This window comes from Prionailurus bengalensis, chromosome A2 (assembly GCF_016509475.1).
Source record: "Prionailurus bengalensis isolate Pbe53 chromosome A2, Fcat_Pben_1.1_paternal_pri, whole genome shotgun sequence".
Lineage (NCBI taxonomy): Eukaryota > Metazoa > Chordata > Mammalia > Carnivora > Felidae > Prionailurus > Prionailurus bengalensis.
In genome coordinates this window covers 129464997-129489880 of record NC_057348.1, presented here as the reverse complement: position 1 = coordinate 129489880, position 24884 = coordinate 129464997, and the positions used below count along the sequence as shown (strand labels likewise).

The window sequence follows — 24884 nt, the reverse complement described above, 5'->3', positions numbered from 1 at the left end:
GGTTTGGTCTAAAGATGTTAAACCCTTTGTGCCTCAGTTTCCTAGTCTGTGAAATAAGCATATTATACCATCTTCTAAGGGTCGTTTTCAATCCTAAAATTCTTTTATTGTATGCAATTATGTTTCCCTTTTTTATTCTCTCATGCTGAAGTTGTGTAAGTTGCTTTTACTAATGACACCTTAAAAAAAGCCCTCCCTTATCATGACCTAAAGATAAATGAACATAATAATAGTAAGCAGTTTTATACAAACTTAACAGTTATGCAAATATAGTAGATGGCTGGTTGGGTACTGTACTTCTTCATATAGATTTGAGATGAGCATTTTGTCTCCCCGCCTCCAACCCTGTATTTAATGACCTCTAAATAGCATCTACTGAGATCTTCTTCCACCCCTCCCGTCACATTAAAGAAAACATTTTTATTTCTCCATTACTTTTTCTATCCTCTGACACCACTTACTTTTTGATTTCCTTTTACATCGTGGTCAGAGGAATAACTGTTACCATGTTCTACTTCCTAGGTGTCGAACCAGGCATCACTTTATCAGAAGACAGGCAGGGAGGAATTCACCGAGCTCTGGGCGGGACCTGTGTTCAATGGCAACACAGTGAAGCTTTCCTAAGTACTCACTGCATAGCCAGTATCAGAGAGCTTTATCCTTGACAGTACAGATAGGACGCACTGATGTAGTGCCCGGTGTTTACCTGCTTTATTTAGTTTCATGGGACTAATGAGTGATACATAAGTGATTGAATCCTTAGAATCAGGTCTACCTGAAACAGCTTAGTGGGCTGCAAATGTGTCCATTGTTTCTTCACATAGGCTAGAGCTACGTTATTTTAAATGATTCTTTTGGTGGCATCCTTACTGAGGCTAGAAGGATGGACTCATTTTTTAGTATGCTAGTAGCTTCCTTTTAAAGATCTCCTTCAATATCTCCAACAGATACCTCATCTATGACCATCTTCAGTGCCTGCTAAGTACTAAGCAATAACATTTAACTTATGTAAGTGTTTTATTTTGTTTTAACTCAGGTTACAAACCTTTCTGATCAACTCAATTAGTTTGCAATAAATATCACCGTGCCACATCACACCAGAATTTTGCACTAGAAAAAATTCAGAGTGGGAGGAAAAAGGTAAAACATCAAGCCTATTTTGTAGCAAAAGAGAAAAAAGGGGGGGGGGGAAGCAGTAGTTGTAAAAAAGAACAAAGAAATAATAAAATACAATTAACGATCCTAGGTTGACCACCTTTTTCATAGGTCCCTAAATTTCTGGCCTAGAAAGCAGATAACACTGTTTATTAAGCCATTAACAGCAACAACAACAACGAAAGACAGAAATTCCACCTTCTCATCAGCATTCAAACTCAGTGTGTTGCCTGTGACAAGTGACACTCTGAAAAGATGGTCCTTTGAAGCTTGTCTTGCCAGAAACCTATTTCTGGTATAACTACATGACTGGGGAGACTATGGTTAAGTTTTCCAGGCATGCTCCTGTGTCCATCCTCTGGCATTGGTAGATGCTGATCAGATCACCAAACTCACTGGCATACACAGAGTGACACCACCAAGCGCCTGGAATGATGGTATTTCTCAGACTCAAGTGGGCACAATGTTGATCTGTGTAATCCACAAAATATATATGTGAGCTTTACCAAGGTTAACAAGTGAACCCGCTGTTCTTAGGTGTCATTGATTGCCATTTAAAAATAGGCTCTGTAAGGATTTGAGTATGTGTGTGTTTGGTATGGAAAGTTTCCCTGGAACAGGTCTAAGAAAAACTGAAATCAATACTGCAATGCTACATTATACAGGAGTTTGCAATGGGGAGGCTGAGCATCTACTTCCAGCTTTCCCTCCTGGTTAGGAACTTAGGAGGTATCTTAAAATATCAGATCTGTTCTGTGGCAAACAGCACTTCTAATGAATAGCAGAAAAGCAAATGAAACACCTTCTCCTCTTCGTAATAAATCATTTTGTTTTTTCTATAGATTGCATGTGGCGTTTGAGGCAGAGTGAGCAAGCCTGCCAATAGTGGAGCTAATGCTTCAGCACCTTTCATTTTTCACTCTGAGCAGGAAACCTCTTCTTAAACTTGTTCATTTTACAGACGGAAAATCGAAGCCAGTGGCATATTGTCAGAGCTGCTTTCTGGTCATCATTTACAAAGGTCGCTGGAATTAACTGACTTCTTACGAATTGCAAAGTGACTCATATTTCGACACATTTAGGGGAAAGTGGCAGGATCTAAGTGGCTGGTTATTGTCTTTTGGTTTTGCCTCATATTATAAACTAGGAAACCAATAATAACTCTGAAATCACAGTTGTAGGGGAAAAAAATACCATGCAGTTGGAAAGAATCAGATTCCATTAACTATTTGGTTGGTTAAACTAAAGGAAGGGAGGAGAGAGCTCCAGAAGATGAAATGCAAATTCTAGATTTGTTTTCATGTCTTTACAGGACCCGTTAAAGGAGGTAGTACATGTTTCCACGAACATCCTCAATTGACGTTGTCTGTTTGTAAGCATGTTCCAAGTAGCTGGCTTCCTTTTATAAGACTGAAAGTATAAATTAACCCACACTGTATTCCATGAATCATCAGTACATGGATGCTCATAGTTTACTGAGAGTAATTCTGTCTCAAAGGCATTGCTTCTGAAACTAAAGAGAAATGTAGGATATGAGTAATATTTATAGTACCAGGGCACACTATTCCCTAGGTAGATATTTTGAATCCTTACTTCTTCTCTTTTTATTTTTCGCATTATCTCCTTTTCACTGAATTAGGAAGCTTCTACTCATATTCATAGCCTGTTCTCACTAAAATTAGAGGCATGGAAACAAGGACATATTGTTAAAAATAAATAAATTAGAGGCAAATTGAGCCACATAGCTCAGTAACAGCAAAGGGAACATAGTGGTCGGTTTGAACAAAAATCTTAAATAGGAAATGCACTTTAAGGCCACCCTGCTGTGATTCTGTTAATTACCAAAGAAGATTAGAACTCTTCTGGTTCATGGGATCCTTTTACCTCGTGTGTGTCACTTGCAGCTGCATTAGCAATCAGACATTTGCACTGTCCCTTCAGACCAGCGGGAGGATGTTATTAAAGGGAAGTCATTTACCCCAATCCGTAAGATGTAGCCTGGCAGAAATTCAATAACTGTTTGTGATATGCTCATTCTGCCACTCTGCTTAATGGTTTTAGCTCTTGACATACAGCAGCATTTGCCTTAATCTCCATCCACTGAAAGGGAGAAAAATGCCCTACTTGGGGGGGGGGGTTGCTTTCAAAATACGGAATGATGTGTGATCTGATTTTTATTACAAGTAATGTGAAGAAAAAAGAAAATTCCCCTCTTCTCCTTTCCTCTCCTCTCCACTCCCACTGTCCCCTTCTCCCCTCTCACCCTCCTCTCTCTCCTCTCCCCGGCACCGCTTTTTCTCTCCCACTCACATCCTCTGATGGGCGTTCAAGCTAGTAAAATGCATGTTGGAGAATCCCACAAACACAGCTAAGCATACCCAAAGCCAGAGGGCTTTTGCATTTGAATTTCCCCTCAAAAGTAAAATGGGAAGAAGAATGCTTTAGGATTCAGATAAGAAGAAAACATCAATGGAGAATTTAGGTTTGACTAAAACAAGCATCCACCCTACAAGAAATAGAGCATATTTAAATAGAAATGGATATTTTAAACTTACCTTGCAAAAGCAGTTTCTGTGATACACCACCTTTCGTGTCCCTGTGTGCTGGGTTCCTCAGTTCTTTAGTTGCGATAATCACATGGTTGTGTTCTTGCCCGAGTGTAAATAGGTGCATGTGTGTGTGCAATAAAGTATACACAAACATGTACTATAGGTGGGCACACATGCAAGCGATCTTATCTCTGTATTCTAAAATATAAAGGGAGGCAGGAGGCTGCAGCTAGGGTTCCTTCCTTTCTCCGGAACTCTTCCTCTCGGTCGGCAGGCAGGCTGACATTCTCAATCCAGTGAAGAGAGATCCTGGGAGCTGGCTTTATTTCTCCTTGTTTCCATGGTGGTTAGTGGTGCATCGTTCACCCGATCAGTTGTCACACTGACATGGTGCTGCCTGCTCAGCGGTCATTAATAACTGAACGCCCTCCACTCCCCAGAGAGGAGCCAATCGCTTCAGACTGCCAAGATGTAGCATTCGCAGCTGCTCCCGTCTGGTTGGCTGAAACAACCTGTCTGTTCTATGACACTGCTGCTTAGGATACAAATAAATGAAACAGGCTTGCATATTTTCCTAGGTATCGTTTCCTGCCTTCCTGCCTTCCTGCCTTCCTTTCATCCTTCCTTCCTTCCTTCCTTCCTTCCTCCCTTTCTCCCTTTCCCCTTTCCTTCCTTCCTTGCTTCCTTCCTTCCTTCCCTCCCGTCTCTCCTGCTACCTTCCTTCCTTGCTTGCTTCCTTCCTTCCTCTTTTCCTCCCCCTTCCTTCCTCCCATCCTTCCTCCATCCTTTCTTTCTTCCTCTTGTTTTTAAGAGGAAGAAATTTTTGACACGCTTTCCCATTTTTAGGTGATCATTCGTCTAGAGAAACTGTGTTTTCTCTCTGAAAATAGCAGGGCATGCTACAAATAAGGATTTCCCAAATATTAAAAACACCTGGAGAGATACAAATCCTCTCTGTAAAGTTCACCAGGGACTGTATTATTTACGAAGAGTAGCTTGAAACTGTTTTGAGTGGCATTTGGTTTTCTGTAGGTTCTCCTTAATTTAGTGCATGTGCTTACTGTTCAATAATACTTTTTTTTTTTTAAAGCAATGACATTTCTTATCTGGTTTGACCACATTTTAAAAATAAAGCATATATTTGCTTCTCTATAATTCACAACATTGGTATATGAAGGGGTATTTTTAAAAAGTAAGCATTTCCAATTACATTCATTTCTTTATATCTGATACAATTAGTCTGACAGCTACATATGAATGTGTACATGTGTCAAGGTTTTTGTGTGGGTATTTCTGTGTATGTGTATTTAAGGTGGTATGTTTTACTACTCTTGGGGGGGTATTTCAAGTATAATAAATTAAATCCTCAAGACAATGATTTTCCTTCATTCTTAGATTTACTAATTCTGAATGTATATTTACCAGGAAAATATGATATATATACCACATATGTAAAACACTTATTGAATTATCAGAAATTTAGAAAAGAAACAGAAAAGTATAGCAGTGTATATTTCTTAATGAACACCTATGAATAAATAGATAGCAATTTTAAAAGTGCATGTTTTACAGCCTTAATTAGTATCCTAGAGGAACATCTTGTTGAGAAGAATGGAACATGAGGATTACTTTATCAACAGGTCAAAAACAGGCTAGATTCATGGCTGCAAGCCCTTGTTTTGAGAGACTACCCTCTAGTGGAGTAAAGTAAAATGACATTTTCATGTTACTAGATTTAGTTTGGAGGGGGAGGAGGAAACTTCGTATCTAATTGCTCCTTAAGTGTTTATTGAAATGACATAGACCAGTAGTTTTTGGTTCTTATAATCATAATACTAGGAAATTTATAAGAACAATAACTTTGTTTCTAACCACAGAATACTTTCACTTTGTAAGATTTTTTTAAGTTTTCAAATGCTTTATTTTTGTATTCTCCACAAATTAATTCAAATGGCTTCAAATCTTTTGAATAAAAATGAGTTCAACACAAAAGTAGTTTCTTGGTTAACCTACTAACACTGATTTCAGAAAGTTTATCGTAAGGCTTTATTCTTTACTAGGCACTGTAGTGTTTATAATGTTGCTCTGTGAATGGTAGGGATTATGTCAAGTTGGCGATGTTGAGATGGAGGGTGTCTACATAGAATTTAATGTATTTGTAATAATAGTAATGATCACCCTCATTATTCCACCCTCAGTTTTACTCTTCCTAGCTTTAATTCCTTGTGTATTCCATATCATTTCAACATCTGCAGGATTATATTTCCACATATTGGAAGAATTATAATAAAATTGAGATAATTATTTGAAAAAGGAATTTTAGTTTTATGCTGTTGGCTCCTTAAGCACTTCATTCTGGTTGATTGGTATTGACTGTATAATTGACGAATCCAGTAATCAAACCAATTATAATGCACTTCCATAATGAAAGTAAGTGGTGATAATCAGATACATGATTAAACCACTTTCTTGGTTTATAAATGAAACCAGCAATCATACTTAATATTTTAAATCACTCTCTTTAAGAAATGAAAGAAAAATCTAATTTTTAATTTAGTGAAAATTGAATACTCTGAAACTCTAGCTTATGCTATTCATAAGAGATTGTTTTCACTCACTGTTCACCTTTTCTCTGGCATATGGGTATAAGATTGCTTTTCTTGCAGAGTTGTCCTTTTGCTGTAGGCACATGACAAATTCAAAAGGTTCCAAACTCATTTTTATAAATTTCATAGCATGGCACATTAGAAGTGAAATTGTAATGTGAAAGAGAAAAATAACTCTGGCTTTGGGTGTAAAGGATGAAGAGTTTGTACTCTGGCCGTGGTTTCCTTCTTCCTACAAGAGCATCAGCAGCTTAGTAGAATCGGTATGTGGTCAGGTGATTGTCCATTATCAGCCATTTACTGGAAATACGAAAGGTAGGTCTTCAAAAAGACACGTTAAAAACTTATTTAGCTATCACAACCATATAATGAAGTGCCAGGTAAACACATTAAACTGTGATTGAATAGGATTTCCGTGATTTTGAATTAGTACAATTGTGAATAGTCATCGGATGAGAACCATAGAACCTTAAGACACTAATGCCCTGAATCCTAAAAGGTCAAGAGACATGTCTAAATGCACACAGCTAGTCAGGGAGAGCAAGAATAGATCCTTCCATCTTCCAAGGTTTTTTTTTTTTTTTCCCTATCGTATCACCCTCTCATCTACTGCATAACTGGTAGATCTCCACTTCTTTTTTTCCTCTCCATTTTTTCCTTTTCTTCCCCTTTCTGGAGATTTTACGTCGAACCCACTAAAACTTCAGAGAAGTTGCACATTCCAAATATGCTATATTATATGGGTGTGCATGTCAGCTACCTTGTAGTAAATAGCTGCAGGGTTTCCTGAATGAGTATTCGGTTCTAATTAAAATGTATTGAAATTATTTTAAAACATAAAGGAATAATTGCTGCCCTTAACTTATGTTGAAAAAGTCCTGTCTTCATCACCAAATGAATGATAGGGGTGTAATAAGTATTTATTCATTGATTTAATGGTTGAAGTTCTTATTAATTTGGGAAGGTTTCTCACTATTTCGTGCAATCCTGGGCAGTGCTTACTCTTGCACCTTTGTTAGAAGTGGTCTGGGTTGTGGGTCAGAGTGCAGTTTCTGCGAACAGATTGCCTGAGTTTGAATGCTTACCTTGTCACTTCCTAGCTTTGTGACCCTGAACAAGAACTTAACATCTCTGTGTCTCAGTTTCCTCCCAGACTGTTATGAGGATTAGAGTAGTTTATATGTGTAAAAGCTTAGAAAAGCACTTGGGATATAGTAAGCTTGAATGAATGTTTGACACGGCCATTATTGCCATCATTGCCATTGTCACTCTTATTATCATAACTATCATCATCCTGTGTTCCAGTTTTCTGCCTTGTTTAGAATGTCCTTTCTACCTTCCACTCCGGGTTCCTGCCTCTACCTACCTGGTCCTAAATAAGTGAGCTCAGTCAAAATGCTACTTCCTGTGTGAAATCTTTTCTGACCCTCTAACAAGATATGATCTCTCAATGTTTACCACCCCCCCATCATTTATCACTTTTTAAAATGTATTACAATTATTTCTATAATTTGAACCATGTCCCTTTATAGCTCATGGAGTCTCCTGGAAGGGGGGGGTCTATATTTTATTCATCTTTAAGCTCGATAGCATATACAAACATGGAAAAAAACAATGTTTGTTGAGTACTAACTGTATGTTATAAAAATTGTTGAATCTCTACAACATAAAATAGATGTTTATTGCCATTTGACAGTGTAGAAACATTGGCTCAGAGAAGTTAGATTTCTTGTCCAATGTACCAAAATGATGAAATAATGGACAAAAATTTGAACTCAGTTCTATCTGCCTATAGAGCCAAGACTCTTTTACTGCACAAGGCACTCAATATTCATTTGTAAAATAAATGAATGCTTGACTGATGACTGAGCCAACCAATTCATTATAGTCAGCAACAAGGGATGCTAAAAATAAAATACTATTTTTAAAAAGGAATGAATTTTTTCACTAAGCAGTGGATCTTTTATATAGTTATGGTTGTTCAATGTTAATGAAAGAATTTGCTGGCCCTATTTGAGAAATAGAGCTCTGAAGAAATGCAGTGTCTAGTTGGAAAGTGAGTTGATATGCTCAGCAAGCTAAATAACTCTGCATGGGCCACTGATGAGGAGGGGCTGACATTGTACTGGAAAGATCTTCAGTGACATGGTCCTTTGTAGTCTAATTCTGATAGCAGATTAGCTCTTAATTAAGTTAGAAGCATGATGTAAGGGGAGTGGCATTGGCTGTTTGTTAAAATGTTGAACAAAAGCACGTTGGATCAGAGAGTTCTCATTTTCTTTTTTCAAAAGGATTTTAGAAAGTAGAATTGGAAACAAAAATAAGATTCTCATTTAACGATAGGTCTTATTTTTATTATGACTTTCTTATTATGGTAAAATATATAATATTAAATTTATAAAAAATTAATTTAAAAAAATTTTTAAAAAAGCTTAACAGTTTTTAAGCTTGCAGCTCTGTGGCAAAAGTACATTCACATGGTTGTGCAACTTCATTATGGCTTTTTGTGAACACTTAAAATCAGAGATCCACCAAATGTTTGAACTGGAGAGGAAAGAGATCTTTACATGCTGAAATACACAGATTCAACTATCAGAATTTAGCAAACATAAAAAGAAACAGAAAGATTGATGGGGGTGGGGGTGGGTAAGACAAGTGAGCCAGTAGTATAAATTTGCTGCTCTTGTAAGGACTCCAGTCCCCTTTCTGCTTCTCCCAGGATGGCATCTCTCCATGTTCAGGGTGATGATGGAGTTAAGATTCATATTTTGCTGTAGCACAGCATATAGGTCTTATTTTTAATGAGGGATAGAACTCCACCTGAAGAACAAAAGTAATTTTATCACTCAAGGAAATTCACCATCAGGAATGAGAAAGATGTCAGAAATCAAGGAGATAAATCACTGTCTCTGTCTATCTTCCCCAGACTCCTTTAACCCCCTTTCCGTCTTACCTTTTTCTGTAGATCCAAACTGTCTCTCATCTTGGCTTCTCTCTGTGCATCTCTTTATTTTTTTCTTTTGACTATTCTTATTCTCTAGCCATGTAAACAGTTAGTGAAATAAAACAGTGAAAATCCTTTAAAAAATATATATATAGCAGGTAGACAGAGAAATAGCCAGATAGGCAGATAGTTTGTAAGTTGCACAGAAATAATTGAAAAGAAACACATCAAAAAAAGAAATATACCAAACCACTGGTAGTAGTTATCTTCGATAAGATAATAGGTGGTTTTTATTTTTTTACACTTCTCAAATGTTCTACAGTAAATACATGGTATTTTTATAATTGCATATAATAGCTATTACTTAAAAAATAAGATATGAATTTCTTCTGAGGTAGAACTTGATTTCTACAACTGGAGCTGTCTTGTTTAATAAAATATCTGACCTACTTAACTTAGTATTCAATTCTTCCACAACATAATAATTAAGACAGCAGCAACAATAATAGTAGATATTAACTGTGTGCTTATTTTGTGCCAGGTAGTCTGTTAGGAGGTTTTTGTGAATTGTCTCATTCATTCCTCTCTGTTAGAGTACTAGCTGTTAGTTTCATTTTGCAAATCAGAAAACTGAGAGCTGGGTGTGCAAAAACTCATGGAGTTGCTTATTGGTGGAGTCAACAATCAAACCAAAGTGTTTCTGACTCCAAGGCTGACGCTTGGAGCCACTATGCGATGTCAACTCTGATATGTTCCCCCTATTACTGGCCAGCCTTTCTCCCTATTCCTAACTCCAGTCATCCCCTTCCTCAGCACGTCACATGCCTCATCATTTCCTGAATATACTCTGCACATTGCATTTTTAGCTCTTTGTTTCTTCTGTGAGTGTGCCAGTTCTGTAATGCTTCTGCTCAAAGATCTCATCCTTTAAGAAGTTCCCCATCTCAGTGAGAGTGGGTATTTTCCCTATTTTATCACATCTTAAATTTACTTTTTATTTATGTTGTTCCAACATGCATTACCATATATTCTATATCATACACTTTATTTGTGCCTAGAGAGTAAGCAACTTGAAGGCAGAAGTAATGTCCTATTTACTTTGTATATTCAGTAGCACATTTTACATATTAAAAGGTTTCATATTAATGAAACCTCACTGAGTGACTGAAAGAGTAATTGACTGTTCTCTTCTTTGTGCTGGTTTTGTTCCAAACATTTGACTAAAATCGGAGAATTGTTTAGGTAATGAAACACCTGCCCCCCAAGGGGAGAGATTTTGTCAGATCAGTGACTTCAGTTACACATGAGATTTTTCATAAGACAGCTATGATTTATGGGAGAATAGAGTGTGTCTCTTGACTTAGCTTCTTTCTTTGCTGGCCACTTTCTCTTTTCATCTTCTTTAATTAGGACACAGTAAATGCAGTTGCGTTCGTATAACTACTAAGATACATGCAAGTTCTAGGCAAAAATAAAACTCCAATAACCAAGATGGCGTAAGATAACCGTTTGCCCCTGGTGCAATATTTGCATGTAATGTCAGTTCGGATTTTCCTGATTTTAACATGGGTTCTTTTGTAGAGGTGAGCTAATGAAAATGATCCCTTTATTATCTAAGCAAGAGATCAAAGCAGTGGTTTCTTTGCAAGAGAAACATTTTTTGTCAGTACAATATTTAGGCATCTAGTTATATTGCACCATCTAGAAGTTAAAGGGTCATTTGAATTTTCATGAATATTTTATGTCACTTCTGTTTCTCAACTTCTGCTAGGCAGGAGAACAAAGGTGACTGTTAGCGTTCTCATCGGATTGTCTTCCTTCATTGATGGGGAATGCAGGAGGCTCAGAGCTAAAGCTTTCTGTCTAATCTTCTTGCGATTGTTCAAGTTATTCCTTTTAGTCTAGGGAAGGTGCTTTCAAGAATGAAAGGCACTGACTACAACTCTCAAGAGTGGTAGACTAGATGGATGATTCTTGTAGTTGTTACCTACACTGGGGCCACCACTGAATGTTCAGGTCGAAATTCTATTTTATAATCTCTACTGTATTCTTGTCGGACTGTTTGGTAACAGAGGAGGGGTTGCTCCAATCTTTGGTCTTTAGACTGACTTTAAAAATAAGTTGATTAGATGATCAAGTCTAGTTCTGGGCACATCGTTGGCACTCAATGCACATTTCGTTTTGAGAGCTCCTGCTTCGTTTATTACCACTCTGTGTATGTTATTTGGGTCTCACTGTCTTTGGATTCAGTGCCTATTCATCAGCTGGTTTCTGATTCAGGGAGCTGGAAGAGTTTGGGTAGTATAAGGAATGCTCAAATCAGGTCAAATGCATATGGATAAATTTGCAGACTTTACTGGTAGAATTCAGGGTTTGGCTGTCAATGGCATTTATTGATCTCTGGGTGTGTGTAGAATATTCTTCAAGAAATCATGCGAAGAGATTAACAGCTGTGGTCCCTGCCAGTCACGCTATTTTAAATTTATTAGTAGCTATTCCACACTATGGATACTTACTTTCAGCTGCCAGGGAGACAAACCCTATTGAAACTAGCTTGGATTTAAACTGGCTCAAGTTAAAAAGGTGAGGCTGTAGCAAGGGTAATGTCTCACATGCTGTAACATGAGCAGAGGGAAAGCTGGGCCTCAGAGACAAATTAGCCATGGACTCAGATGCTGCCGGGAGATTGTGTCTCTGTTCTCCCCTGCCTGCTTTTCTGAGCGCTGGCTTTATTCTCTCTTACTGCAGACCAGCTTTCATTCCATGTACCGCAGCCTGGCCACCGCCAGCTCTCAAGTCCTTCACCTCACAATTTTGCCGCCAGAGACTGTCCCTTTCTCTTAGCTCAAATTTGAAAGCTTTTTTTTTGGGGGGGGGGAGGGAGGGGAAGACCTTCCACTAGCCTACCTGGGCCATATGCTTAGTCCTGGATAAAATACTCTTCTGTCATCTCTACTCCCCTTCCCCCAAATTAGAGCGTAGAGGATAGGTCCCCCCAAAAAGGAAATTGTCCAACACATTGAGCAGTAAGGACCCGGTAATACTAGGTACCATTTATTGACAGCTGTATACCGAGCACTGAGCTACATGAACACTTTACTGGCAGCACGTCTTTCTTAGAGTTTCTTATAGTTAGCCTCTAAGAAGATGCCGTTTTCTCCATTTGCAGATAGAGGAAGCAGGTTACTTTACCTCCTGTGGTAACATGGCTCGTAAGTGGCTTAGCCTGGCTTGGAAGCCACATCTGTCTGGCTCCCAGGCTTGAGCTCTGAACCACTCACTAAGCACTGTGCTAAGTGCAGTGTTGTAATCAAGTGAGACCTGGATATCAAGCTTCCCCTGGAGCCACTGAGCACACAGCACAGCAGTGTTGTGTGGCCGGTCAGGCCTGTGGTTCCCAGCGTCAGTAGCCTCAGTGCCAGGGGTCTGGGGCTGCTGACCACCCTGTGTCCTGCCCTGAAGGATGGTGAGTCAGACAGGGTGGGCACTGAACCATGTCCTCTCTGCTGTCCTTACCATGGTGAGTAAACTTTAGCTGAGTTCAAAGCCCTGTAACCCTCACCATCTGTCTGATTCTCAGTCTAATCACTCTCTGAGACTTGGCCCTTTTGGTCTTTGTGGATCCTTTTGGACGTTTGAGGCAGGCCTCTTCACCATGCTTCTCATGTTGCGTGGTTTTCTCTGTCTCGGATGATAAGGCCTCTGGCATCCTCTCGCATACCATGGTGTAGCTGCTGCCCTATACTTCATCTATGTGAACCCTCTCTATTCTTTTCACGTTTCCTATTACCCACTTGTAAGCACATTTGCCTTCCTTTCAGCTAGTTCCCAAACTTCCCCTTCTATTTCCTCCTTTAGCTGAAATCCAGTCTCCTTTCAGGGCCTGATTATTTTTATGACTTCTCTGTGCTTGGGGGCCCTCATCATCTTCCCATATCTCAGGGCTGGGTGGGTGGGTGCAGGCACCTGCAGATGTGTGCGTGTTTGGGGGGGATCGTGTGCTTGTGTGTCCTCTGGCTTCCCAATCCCAATTTCAAGCCATTTATTAGTATGTTTTTCTATAAGGCCTGTACCACTCCTTGCCTTCCCACTTTGTTCCTACTTATCTACTTGTCAGTAGATATCCACACTTGATATCTGGTGAAAAATATTCTATTCCACCCAAGTACTGATAAAATCTTGGGAGATTCAACTTTTATGTATAAAACCAGTTCAAATTACTAAGTTTCCTTAAAAATAAATGTCACTTTTACCTCATTTCAGAAACCCATTCCTAGAGATGCTCTGTTGATCTTATTGGTAATTAGAATTGTTCTGTGTTGGAAATCTTGAACTGAATTACCCTGCTTTCTGCCATAACTCTCTATCTAGCTGCCTATTTTAAAGCCACGTTCCTCCTATGTCTGCTTTTTGACACCACAAAGACCTCAAGGTCACCACAAAGACCTCTGAGGCCAGTTCTCTCCTGGTCATCTTTCTTTCTCTCCCTTTCCTACCTACCAAGGTTGGTTGTGTAAACCAGTCAGTCACCTTGATTCTCTTGCTCCGGTCCTCCACCACCAATAGAACCCCCTGAACAACGCCATGATGGTTCTCGGCTGCTGTCTCCAGGAGGTGTAGTGTTCCTGCAGGAAATCATGTGGTGGTGCACACAGCACGCCCATGTAAACGTAGAGTATCGTGTTCCAGCCGACTCGTCAGCAGTGCCCTTCCCCTCTTGTATTCATCCTAAGTCTGCTCTTCATCCAATTGTCTACAGGGATGATTCCAAACTTTCTCTTGTTGATGATTCCAACATCCCTTCTCTGATCTGAATATTCGTAGGAAACTGTCATTGCTTTTAACTTCATTAAACTCATGCCTTCAGGTGTGAACTCCCTTTATTTCACACCCTCCTAACTTATTAGTGTCTCTTTATGCACACTCATCATTATCTGTCATTTGCAGTTTTAAAGGATGAGGCTTTTACTTATTACTAATCTCTGTGTCCCTCCCTTCTTTTTTCAAATTCATCCATTTCTGTGTTCTTAGGAATTTGTCTCTAGAAGCCTATTCCCCCATGCCAGTGTGCAGTTGACTTATTTACACAAGATGAGGCATGCTGAATTCTTACTCATACTAAAATATTAATGACAATCCTCCTTTTAACCTTTAACCCAACTATTGTCATTCAATCTCTATCTTCCTCGTATAAATTTCTTAAGAGACCTGTCAACATTTGCCACTGTTGCATTCATCACTTTCTACTTACTTTTCCAGTTCACTTTTGTCTGGCTTCCACTCCACCCATGCCACGAAAACTCCCCTTTGAATCTCATCATTGCCCTCCTGATTTGGCTGTTGTGCATTGAAACCTCCCGGTCCTGCTTGTACTTGCCTACATACTCTTCTTGCTGCCCTTGTGGGCTTGTCTGCCTCTTAAATATTTATTCTAAACTTCTTCTTTTTCCTACTGCTCTTCCTGTGCTCTCTTAGATAATCTAATCTGCTTATGTAATCATTACTCTCAAATGTATATCACTACTCCTGCAAATAATATTCTTCCTCCATATCTATTATGCATAGTCCTCAAACTGTCCGAGAGATGTCCCTACTTTCATGAGATGGGTACCTCATGCCCTCCACGTCTAAAACTGACCTCTTAAGCTTGCCTGAATACTGGCTTTCCTTCCTGTATTTTTCTACTCATTTCAGTTACAGTAGCACTACCCATTTACTCAGGGGAGTTCAGGATCTTTGACCCTCCTTCTGTCTTATATCCTACATTCAACTGGTCTAACTCCTGCTGGTTTTACTCCCAAATTTTCTTGAATCTTGTCCTCTATCAGCTAGGCCTTCATCATCCCATGGCTTGTTTACTGCAGCAGCTCCTGACTTCCTGCTTCCAGTTTCGTCCTCTCCAGTCTGTCTTCTGCAAAAAAAAAACACACAAAAAAACAAAAAAACAAAAAAAACCCAAAACAAACCAACAAACAAAAAAACACTTATTTTGTTTCTCATCACAAATGGAAAAATATTCCACACTCCTTAGCACTCAGTTCCTCCCCTTACCTGGCTCTTGGATCCCAGTACTCATCATGGGTCACCTTTCACTCCTGCCGTGTAAAGTGTTGTTCCTCAAGTACATACTGTTTTATTCTCTGCTCTGTGTCTTTGCCGATTCCACGTAGGGCACTTGGAGTACTGCCCCCCCCCCCCATAACACACAGTCAGGCACACTGCTCTCTTTAGCAAGGCTGCCTCCCAGCTTTCACCTTTAATCCTCCATTTAAATAGCCCCTCTTGTGGGAAATCTGTCTCCTGCTCAAAGAGGCTGGGTGTGGTGCTCTGCCTCTGGGCTCATAAAATAGAATAATTAATCAGAATGTATTATTGAATCAATGGATGAGTGAATTTTGTGTAGAGGTTTAATGGATAAGAAAGTAAAATTGCAAAGTATTTAAGCATTGCAGCATTGAGTCTTTAAGTCTGTAAGAGTGGACCTGTAGACTTGTACCAATAAGAGCAAGGCTATGCTTTGGTCCTTGTGTGAGACAATTAGCCATAATCCATGGCTAACTGGGTCAGAGATATTTGTTCTTGACTACATAGAGAACCAATGTGCAAATAGGATCCATGAGAAGGAATCCATCATGATTTCTTGAGAAAAAGAGCTCACTACTATCAACGATGAGGGTGCAATATTCTCTCTGATAGCAAATTTCATATTGTTGTTATGTTGTGGTTACATTTATTATTGCTGTAGCTGAGGGAAATACAAATGATTTTCCTTGAGCTAGCCACAAAACACCATGGAATAGATCAGAATTTGAAGTGTATTCTTCTCTGCAAGTGCAGAAATTATGTGTGCTGAACTCATGAGTACCTGGTATAATAAGTAGCATTTGCTGAGTATTGCCCATGTGTCAGACTCTGAAGTGTGTACAGCACTGTGTACATATGGTTTTATCCTTATAAAACTGTGAGACATTCAGGAACTTTCTCCTTTTCCCAGAAGAGGAAACTGAGTTTTAGATAGGTTTGTTTATGTTGGCAATCACAGAGATAGTGAGAAGCTAGGGCTGGAATACAGGTCGAACTCCAAAGCCAACTCTCTAAAAATGGTATTTATTTCTCTCCAAATACCTTTTTAGGGCCTCATTCTATTCTGTGCCTGTTCTTTAGCATAACTTTTGCTTTGTGTTTGATTATTTGTGACCAGATTAGTGGGAGAATGCTGACAATAATTTAGCTGTACCTCACTTTGCTCACTTCAGAATCTTTGACTATATTTCTGTCTTTCTGGATGATTTCAGCATAATATGGAGATATCTACAAACTATTGTCCTCAAAGACAGGCCTTATATCAACTCTGATATATATTTTTTTAATGTTCATGTTGTTTTTTTTTCCCAGGGTAGCCTATATCTGGCTGCCTTTTAAATATTTAAGACGAATGACAATTGTTATCACTCTGTTAAAGAAGCCAGCTATTTTTTTTTAGTGTTTTGTTGTCCGGAAAATAAATAAGAGAATGGATAAATATATATACATATACATAAAACTTCAACAATGCTATATATAAAACTGCTATTTTGTTAACTATATTTGAGACTATAAAAAGGCAAAACACATACCCTTTCCTTACAACAGAATTTCAGAGCTTTATCAAAGATGATTGCTATGCAGAAAACTAGAAAATCACAGGAAGCAGTCTTTAGGCATAGACAGAAAAAATAATAAGACAAGGTTAGGTTTTTAAGGAAAGGAAATACCTTAAAATATGCTCAGAGGAAAACATGTATCTCTTTTGTGAAATCTCTTATCTTTCTTTCCATTCCATGACATGATGCAGAAAATGAGTAAATTAACCCTCACCATTAAGAGTACTTCTTGCATCCTTAACCTTTCATAAAGGGTACGTTTTATTAGAAATTCAATGAATATTCAGTGTTTTAGCCATTTCAGACTTTGGAGATACTCCCCAGCTGTATAATGCTCACTGAGAGCCTATGTGTGAACTGCAAGGCGGGGAGAAGCCTGGCTGGCTGGAGGGGCTGTGCTTTCACATAGTTCCCATTACTAAGGAAACCACTCGTTTTGTCTGAACATGCTCTGAATAGATGTCTCATTTGAAGTCTAGTGCTCAAACCATGAGGATCGCATTATGGAGCCTAGAAAGAAATGAGGGGAACAAAAAAAATGCTTGAAAATGCCACCAAGCATTCACAAAGCATCTTACTGTAATAACATTCCATGAGACAGAAGGTGCATTTATTTTTGCTGCATTCCAAGTTATTTTGGTGTTAAAAAAGCAAATTCCTTTGCCTGCCCACGTAATCAAAATAAGCAAAGCAGATGTTCTTCTGACCTATTCTTAATTCCTGCTCTTGTTAGGGTCTCACTCAGAAGTGTGACATATAGCACAGGAAGGACAAAATATGGATTCTCATATTAATCTAGATTTATTCCATTGTGCCTTGTAACTAAATGGTATAGTGCTATCTCTGTGCCAGTAAACAAACACATGTTCAGAGTCAGACCTTGGAATTTGCAGCCTCCAAATTGTCACTATTAAATTCAGAATGGCTACTGTAAACTGGTTCTTGGTGTTCTTTAATGAGCATCCAATTCAGATAAGGAGTGAGCAAACAATGCTTCTAGAAAGAAGGCTCCTGTTCCATTCTCTACTCTCGCCAGTCCACAGAAAAGAATGTAGCTCCTGCCGAAAATCAGATGATCTTTATTTCTTCCTCACCCTGAAAAGTAGGGTTTATGGGACTTTGATTACAATATAATCTTTATCACCACCCTCCCCATTCTGTGATGTAGGCAATTGACATTTTGTTAAATGCACGTAAAGTGCTGTGCAGACACCCCAGTTAGGGGTTGCCACTATAAACCCATAAAGAAACTCAGGAGCTTCCATTGCAGGGAAGGGGGAGGCATTATTATTTTCATTTTGAGCTACTTTAATCCTTTCGGCAAATAAGAGATGTATCAATACATCAAGTAATCCATAAATGCAGAAATTAACACATATTTATAGATTCCTTGCCATTTTGCTATTTTGCTAACACTCTGTAGCAGTTAGATGACTCGTCCACAGGAGAGTCAGTGACTGAATGAGATCTTTGGACTTGTAACCCAGCGCTTGGGGTCTGCACTCTGGACAGTCCCTATGTGAAGGAGGTGCTCAGGTCTGTCCTGGGGCACCAGTGTTACACAGTCTAAAACCTAGAAACAAACATGATAAGCAAGTACAAGTTTATTTCCTTCATAAATTCTTAAAGGTCAGTAATGTAAAATTAAAATGTACAAAGCCATCAGCATTGTCAGAAAACCTTGTGTATGTTTTTTTAAATCTATTTCTTTCTTCTATTATACCCTTAAATATATTGATGGTTGTGCATTACAACTTTTTTTTAATGTTATTTTTATTTTTGAGAGAGAGAGAGAGAGCTTGAACTGGGGGGGGAGGGGTTGCAGAGAGAGAGGGAGACACAGATTCTGATGCAGGCTCCAGGCTCTGAGCTGTCAGCACAGAGCCCAACACAGGGTTCAGCCTTACAAACTGCAAGATCATGACCTGAGCTGAAGTCAGATGCTCAACCGACTGAGCCACCCAGGTGCCCTGATGGTTGTGCATTTTTCATAAACGTGTCACTTCAGTATTGCCCTTCTCAGATTCCCTGCCTGACCAAGTTTAAGAAATACCAATAAACTAAGTTGTTTTCTAGAATTTAGTTGCATCCCAACACCACTTAAAAGGCCCTAGATTTGAAAGAAAGTTTATTCTTGTGAAAGTACACAAGTACTTATCCTGTCGATAATACCCTCACTAGTTCTGATTATGAGCCTTCAATTCATTTTGAAATGAACAGCCTGAAGCTGCCAGCTGTTTCTGATCTGATGTGCCTACGGAGTATTTACTTAGAGTGTGTGTTTAGCACTTTAGCTATCGTGGCTGCTGACAGGAGAATTCTAATACTGAGACTTATTGCGAAGTTTTTTTTTTTTTTAATTTTTAATGTTTATTTATGAGAGAGAGAGAGAGAATGAGCGGGGGAAGGGGTAGAGAGAGAGAGGGAGACACAGAGTCCTAAGCAGACTCCAGGCTCCGAGCTGTCAGTACAGAGCCCAAGACGGGGTGCGAACCCACGAACTGCGAGATCATGACCTGAGCTGAAGCCGGACAATTAGCCGACTGAGCCACCCAGGCGCCCCAGAAAGTTCCTGTTTTCAAGATGACTATACATTCGGTCCCTTATAGGTTATCTTGTCATGGTTTGCCAGAGATCCGGGTGCATGAGTCTTCGTATCTTCGGTACTCAGCACCATGCCTGGAGAACAGTGAGCATCTGTAGGGCAGATTGAAGTGCATTGTGCGATAGGAGAAAAACAAGAGCCATTATATGTGTCATAATATATATATATATATATATATATATATATATATACACACATATATACACACATATATACACACACACATACACACACGTGTGTGTGTGTATGTGTGTGTGTGTGTGTGAGATATCATTGCACTGAAAGGATTGAGTCAACTCTGTCGAACAGCATTTGCTCTGTTTCAAGCCTATGTGGTTGTATTTGTATTTTATTCTCTTAATGGGAGAACTCTCAAAATGTCTCCAGGTGCCACAAATCAACAGATATCCAGTATAATTTTGTTTCTGCCTATAGCAATAATTTCTTCACGCTGTTGTAACAATTGTACTTTTGATTCACATCTAGCATCATCTTATTTGGGGAAGTCCTATTCAAAGGCTTAAATTTTTTAGTAGGCCAAAGAGATTATAATCTGAACAAGAATGGAGAATTTACAGTTACAAGCTAAATTACTAGTATATAGCTCTGATTTGGTAAAGTTAGAAGCTTATTTAGTAATTTGTTTTGGAAAGTTATTGTCTTTAATATGCATATTCTAGCATTCCTATGTTTTATTATAAAGCATGTACCTCGTATATAATTTAGGACATTATATTTTTTTTTAATTTTTTTTCAACGTTTATTTATTTTTGGGACAGAGAGAGACAGAGCATGAACGGGGGAGGGACAGAGAGAGAGGGAGACACAGAATCGGAAACAGGCTCCAGGCTCTGAGCCATCAGCCCAGAGCCCGACGCGGGGCTCGAACTCCCGGACCGCGAGATCGTGACCTGGCTGAAGTCGGACGCTTAACCGACTGCGCCAGCCAGGCGCCCCTATTTAGGACATTATATTAAGGCCCAAGTCAAAACTTATCTTCCCAGGACAGATAAAATTATAAGGATGATCAAAATATAGTGAATTTAAATATAAGTAAAGACTCATTCATGCACTTTTAAATTTAGAAAAACTGAGTTTTAAAAAAAATTCTCATATTTGACTCAATGAAACTTGTATTTATTATTTCTTTTACATTTCTTTAAATAAATGTGAGTTTAAAAATGTTTATTAACAAAATAGCTCAGGTTTATTGTAGAAAGTTTGGACAAGTTAGAAAGGAACAAGGGAGGAAAAAGTGTTTATCCACCAAAAGAGACATGGCATACACTTCAGTATACTTTGTTTTGGTACTTTTTTTTTCGTGCTTAAATGATATAATATATTCCAGATTTTAAAAATTATATCATGAAAAAACTTAATTACATTTAGCGCATCTATTAATACCAAATGGATGATTGATCCCCCAAATACTGGACATTTATTCTTTACAGTTTTTTCAATGTTTCATATTGTAGATAACACAATGATAAATGTCGTTTGATAAGATTGCCATAATGACTTTCTAGACTGAAGGATTTGGTCCTTTGAGACGTCTGACATCCATTACTGCTAGCTTTCCTGAAACCTCATACCAAATTCACACAACTATTTATGCATCTCCTTCTTACCATGCCTTTGCTAGCATTCATTCATTCATTTACTTAAGAAATGTAATTGAACACCAAGGTATTATTCTAGGTGCTGGGAATATGAAAGTAGAAGATAAACTCACTGATCTCAAAAATGCTTTGTTGTTGTTGGGGACATATAGAGAATAGGCAATGATAAACTTGCAAATATATAATGAGATGATTCCAGAAATTGGTATACATTGTTTAAAAAAATTAGAGCAATCTAATAGCGTGGGGTATAACAAAGAGGGATGATTAACATACAGTATTAAAGGCTCAAATGGGGACTAGGGCTGAGTTCATCTATGGTCTTGCAAACCACGAGAGGGCATCAGATTTTAATTGTATGGGCAGCCATTAAATGGTTTTAAGTAGGAGGAGATATTACTGGATTTATCATTTTTTGTTCGCCATTTCAAAAATTACTAGGCTGCTGTATTCAGAATTGGGTGGAGGAAGGTAGGAGTTAGGAGTTAAGAAGAGAAACACATAGTAATGGCTGGACTTCCATGGTAGCTGAATAGATGGTGAGAGATTATAGGATTCCAGAGGTATCTTAAATTTAGGCCTAAAATGACAGCCAGTGGGTAATATGTGGAGGATATAGGAAAAGATGATTGAAGCAAGACTGCTACATTGTAACCACCTGGGTGGGTGATTGGTTTTGCTATTAAATGAGATGTGGGATTCTGAGAGAAGAGCAAATTGTCCCCATCCCCACACAGATTTCTGTTTTGCCTTGTATAGTGGAGCGGTGATATTTTAAAATGCTTAAAATGCTTTGATATTTTGCTCCACTGTGGAAAGCTAAAACCAAAACAAACAAACAAACAAAACCCACCAAACAAACAACAAACCAACTTTGCTCTCTTCAGTTGTAGTCATTCATTTCCCAGAAGGGAGATTAAAATTTGTAACAGAAGCAATTCAATGTCCAATACTCAATATGAGTTTTTAGTTTTCCATAAGATCGTATTATACCTCCAAATATAGACCTTTCCTAAGTATGCTTAGTGTAGGAAGTATATAGATATACTGTTCTATAGACTAAAGATTGTACTTTGTGAAAAATTATATTTCGTTCTTTGGGAATTGTATCTTAATTATAACCTTAAACTACTAAAATAAATATAAACTGTCTAAAAAAAAGTCAGTATACCGTTTAGCTCTGTTTCTAAAAAATGTAATTATGCAATGAGCAAAAGAAACAATTGTACATGGACCACAAGCTATGCATTTCTAGACCAGATATGGCAAACTAGGCTTTCATCTGTAGATAAGATTTTCCAGATTCTACCTGAGCTAAAGTGACTCAGTTTATGTAATTTTCCCCTAGTTGGGAAGAGACTTTATACACTATTAAGGCCTCTCTGGAATCAGAAAGAAGAAAAATAAGATGTAGTGAAAGGAAAGGAGAAAGCCTTTACTTTGCTCTAGTCTGACGGAGGACCTGTAGGAAGAAAAGAGGGAGAGAGATGACAGGAAGGTGGTTGGAGCAGTGTCTGCCAAACAGCCCTGTGCCTTTGGCTTGCAGATGGTAGATACCTTAGTATTACCTTAGTATTACCTAGTAATGTCAGTGCTCTGGTCCCTAAAATACCACCTCTACGCTCCCCTGTCACTCTTACTCCAGGCCATAGCAATTTGACCACACCATAGAGTCAGCAAAAGGATTCCTCAAGATTAACCTTTCCAGAGCCACAGAAACTGAGCTGAGAGATAGTGAGTCAGTGACCGAAGAGTCCCTATAGCAGAAACTGGGCTGGTCCCTGAGCTACACACTGAATGGAAGACAAGTCAGGCAGTCAGGGATTTGCCACCAGAGGAAGCTGACTTGACGCTGATTGAACTACACAGAACTACCAGGCTCTGAGCAAAGCAAAGCAAACCAACCAATAAAAATATCACAAAAATTGTTAACAACCATAAATCACAGCTCTAAACATCAGCCAAGCAAGAGGCCTGGATGTCAGCTTTGCAGTGCTTCTCATTCTTGTGAATCGCCTAAAGATCTTGTTAGGATGCAGATTCTGGCTCAGTAGGGCTAGAGTGTAGCCTGGGATTGTGCATCTTGAACAAGCACAGATGATATCCATCTTTTTGGTCCACAGACCACATTTTGAGTAGCGAGGAACTTGTAAATTAACAGGAGCATCACAAAATCCCACCGATGTCATGAGGGAGACTATTTGAAGAACCAAGCATTGTTATTTTTTCCCCTGCAGAAAAAAATTAATTATTTGAAGGATTTCTCAAACTATCAGACTACACCAAGTTTAAAATAGATAGGATATCTTTCGTTCTTTTGATTTTCTTACAGCTAGCAAGTAGAAGGCTGAGAAAGATTGGCTACAATAAAAGTGAAGCATTACTTTTTTTTTTCCTCTATGCATTTCAGAATAGTGACTTAATCTTGGGTTGCTTTTTTAGCCAAATAATGGCCACGTAACATTTTGGAAGTAGGAGCCTGGTGCCCAAAGGAGAGATCAGAGTTGCAGATATAAATATAGAAGTCATCAGCATGTCTTTATATGAACCCCCACCCCACTGGGGAAATAGCATACTCAGACACGACAAAGAAGTCTGGAGATCTGACCTGAAGCACTCTATCATTTAATTTGAACCCAAAGTGTAAAAGCTGCCAGAAGAGGAAGAAAAGGAGCAGCCGGCCAGAAGGAAGCCAGAAGAGCTCAGTGTGACAGAAGCCCAGAGAAGAAAGGAGGAGGTGTTTTAAATGCTCCTGTGATAGTGAGTATTATGAAAACAGAATATTGACATCAGATTTGGCAACTACTGATACAGATTTATGACATACACTAATAAAACTTTTTAAAAGTTTGAAAGCAAGCAAAAAATAACTGCTAGATTTTTCTGCTTCCATTACAATCAGACTTGATGAGAATGTTGCTTTACAGCCATTGCCTCTACGCCCTGGCTTCCCATCGTGTCTTCATTCCACTCTGCTTGGCCTTTGATCTCTTGTCATTCCATCGAGTGGTTCCTAGCAGTCACCTCCATGTTAGTGACTTCCCCCAGATTTCTTTCTTCTTACAGATTCTATGCAAATAGATTTTCTCAAGATTTTTAGCATTTTTCTTTTTTGATGATAGCAAAAAGTACTCCAAAACTGCCCTTATTGCTAAAATCTGACATGTGATTCCAATCTTGGCTAGAACTAGAAATGGAAGGAAAAATGGGCATTGAAATGTTTTTGGAAGTAAAAAAAAATTGTATTTTAAGAAAAATTGGGACTCTCTCACCCTTTTCTACTGTAATCAAGTCCCATTAGCAAGAACATTAGAATGTTGATTCTCAGGAGTGTCTGTATGGATGAGCCAACTTCCCTTTTCCAAGTAAGCTAAATATTGTTCAGAGATTTCTAGGTATTTGGCAGAGGAACAAGCATTTAGGCAGAACTATGTCCAAAAATAAGAGGGCTAAAGATACGCTTCATGCGCCCATGTATTTTGCATGGGACCAAGATTAACCAGGTTTTGCCCTAAACCTTAAGAAATAAAGCTCCTTCAGCTTTGTTAGAAATAAACTTTGCTTTCAAAGATGATTGCAAGTGTAGTGTTTATGAAAAACAGATTTTTTATTCTATAAATTCTTGTGGACATTTAAAGTGGTAATTAGCTCAAAGAAAGACCCTGAGCCATTTGATGAGGTATCATGGTAAGTGGAAAGATTACAGGTCAGGAAATGAATAGAACAGGTTTCTTATTCTAGCTCTGACCTCAATTTAATGTAT

General features: G+C 38.6%; 2 protein-coding genes across 4 annotated transcripts in view; one reads left to right on the top strand and one right to left on the bottom strand.

The window, feature by feature from the left end:
* LRRN3 (leucine rich repeat neuronal 3) overlaps positions 1-4349 on the bottom strand; it is a 38688-nt gene extending 34339 nt beyond the window's left edge. The window contains exon 1 of the mRNA XM_043589279.1: positions 3711-4349. The gene's annotated coding sequence lies outside the window, so the exon portion shown is untranslated. The remainder of the gene's footprint in view (positions 1-3710) is intronic.
* The window catches only part of IMMP2L (inner mitochondrial membrane peptidase subunit 2), an 886026-nt gene that overhangs the window by 463043 nt on the left and 398099 nt on the right, over positions 1-24884 (top strand). The gene's annotated exons all lie outside the window — the stretch shown is intronic.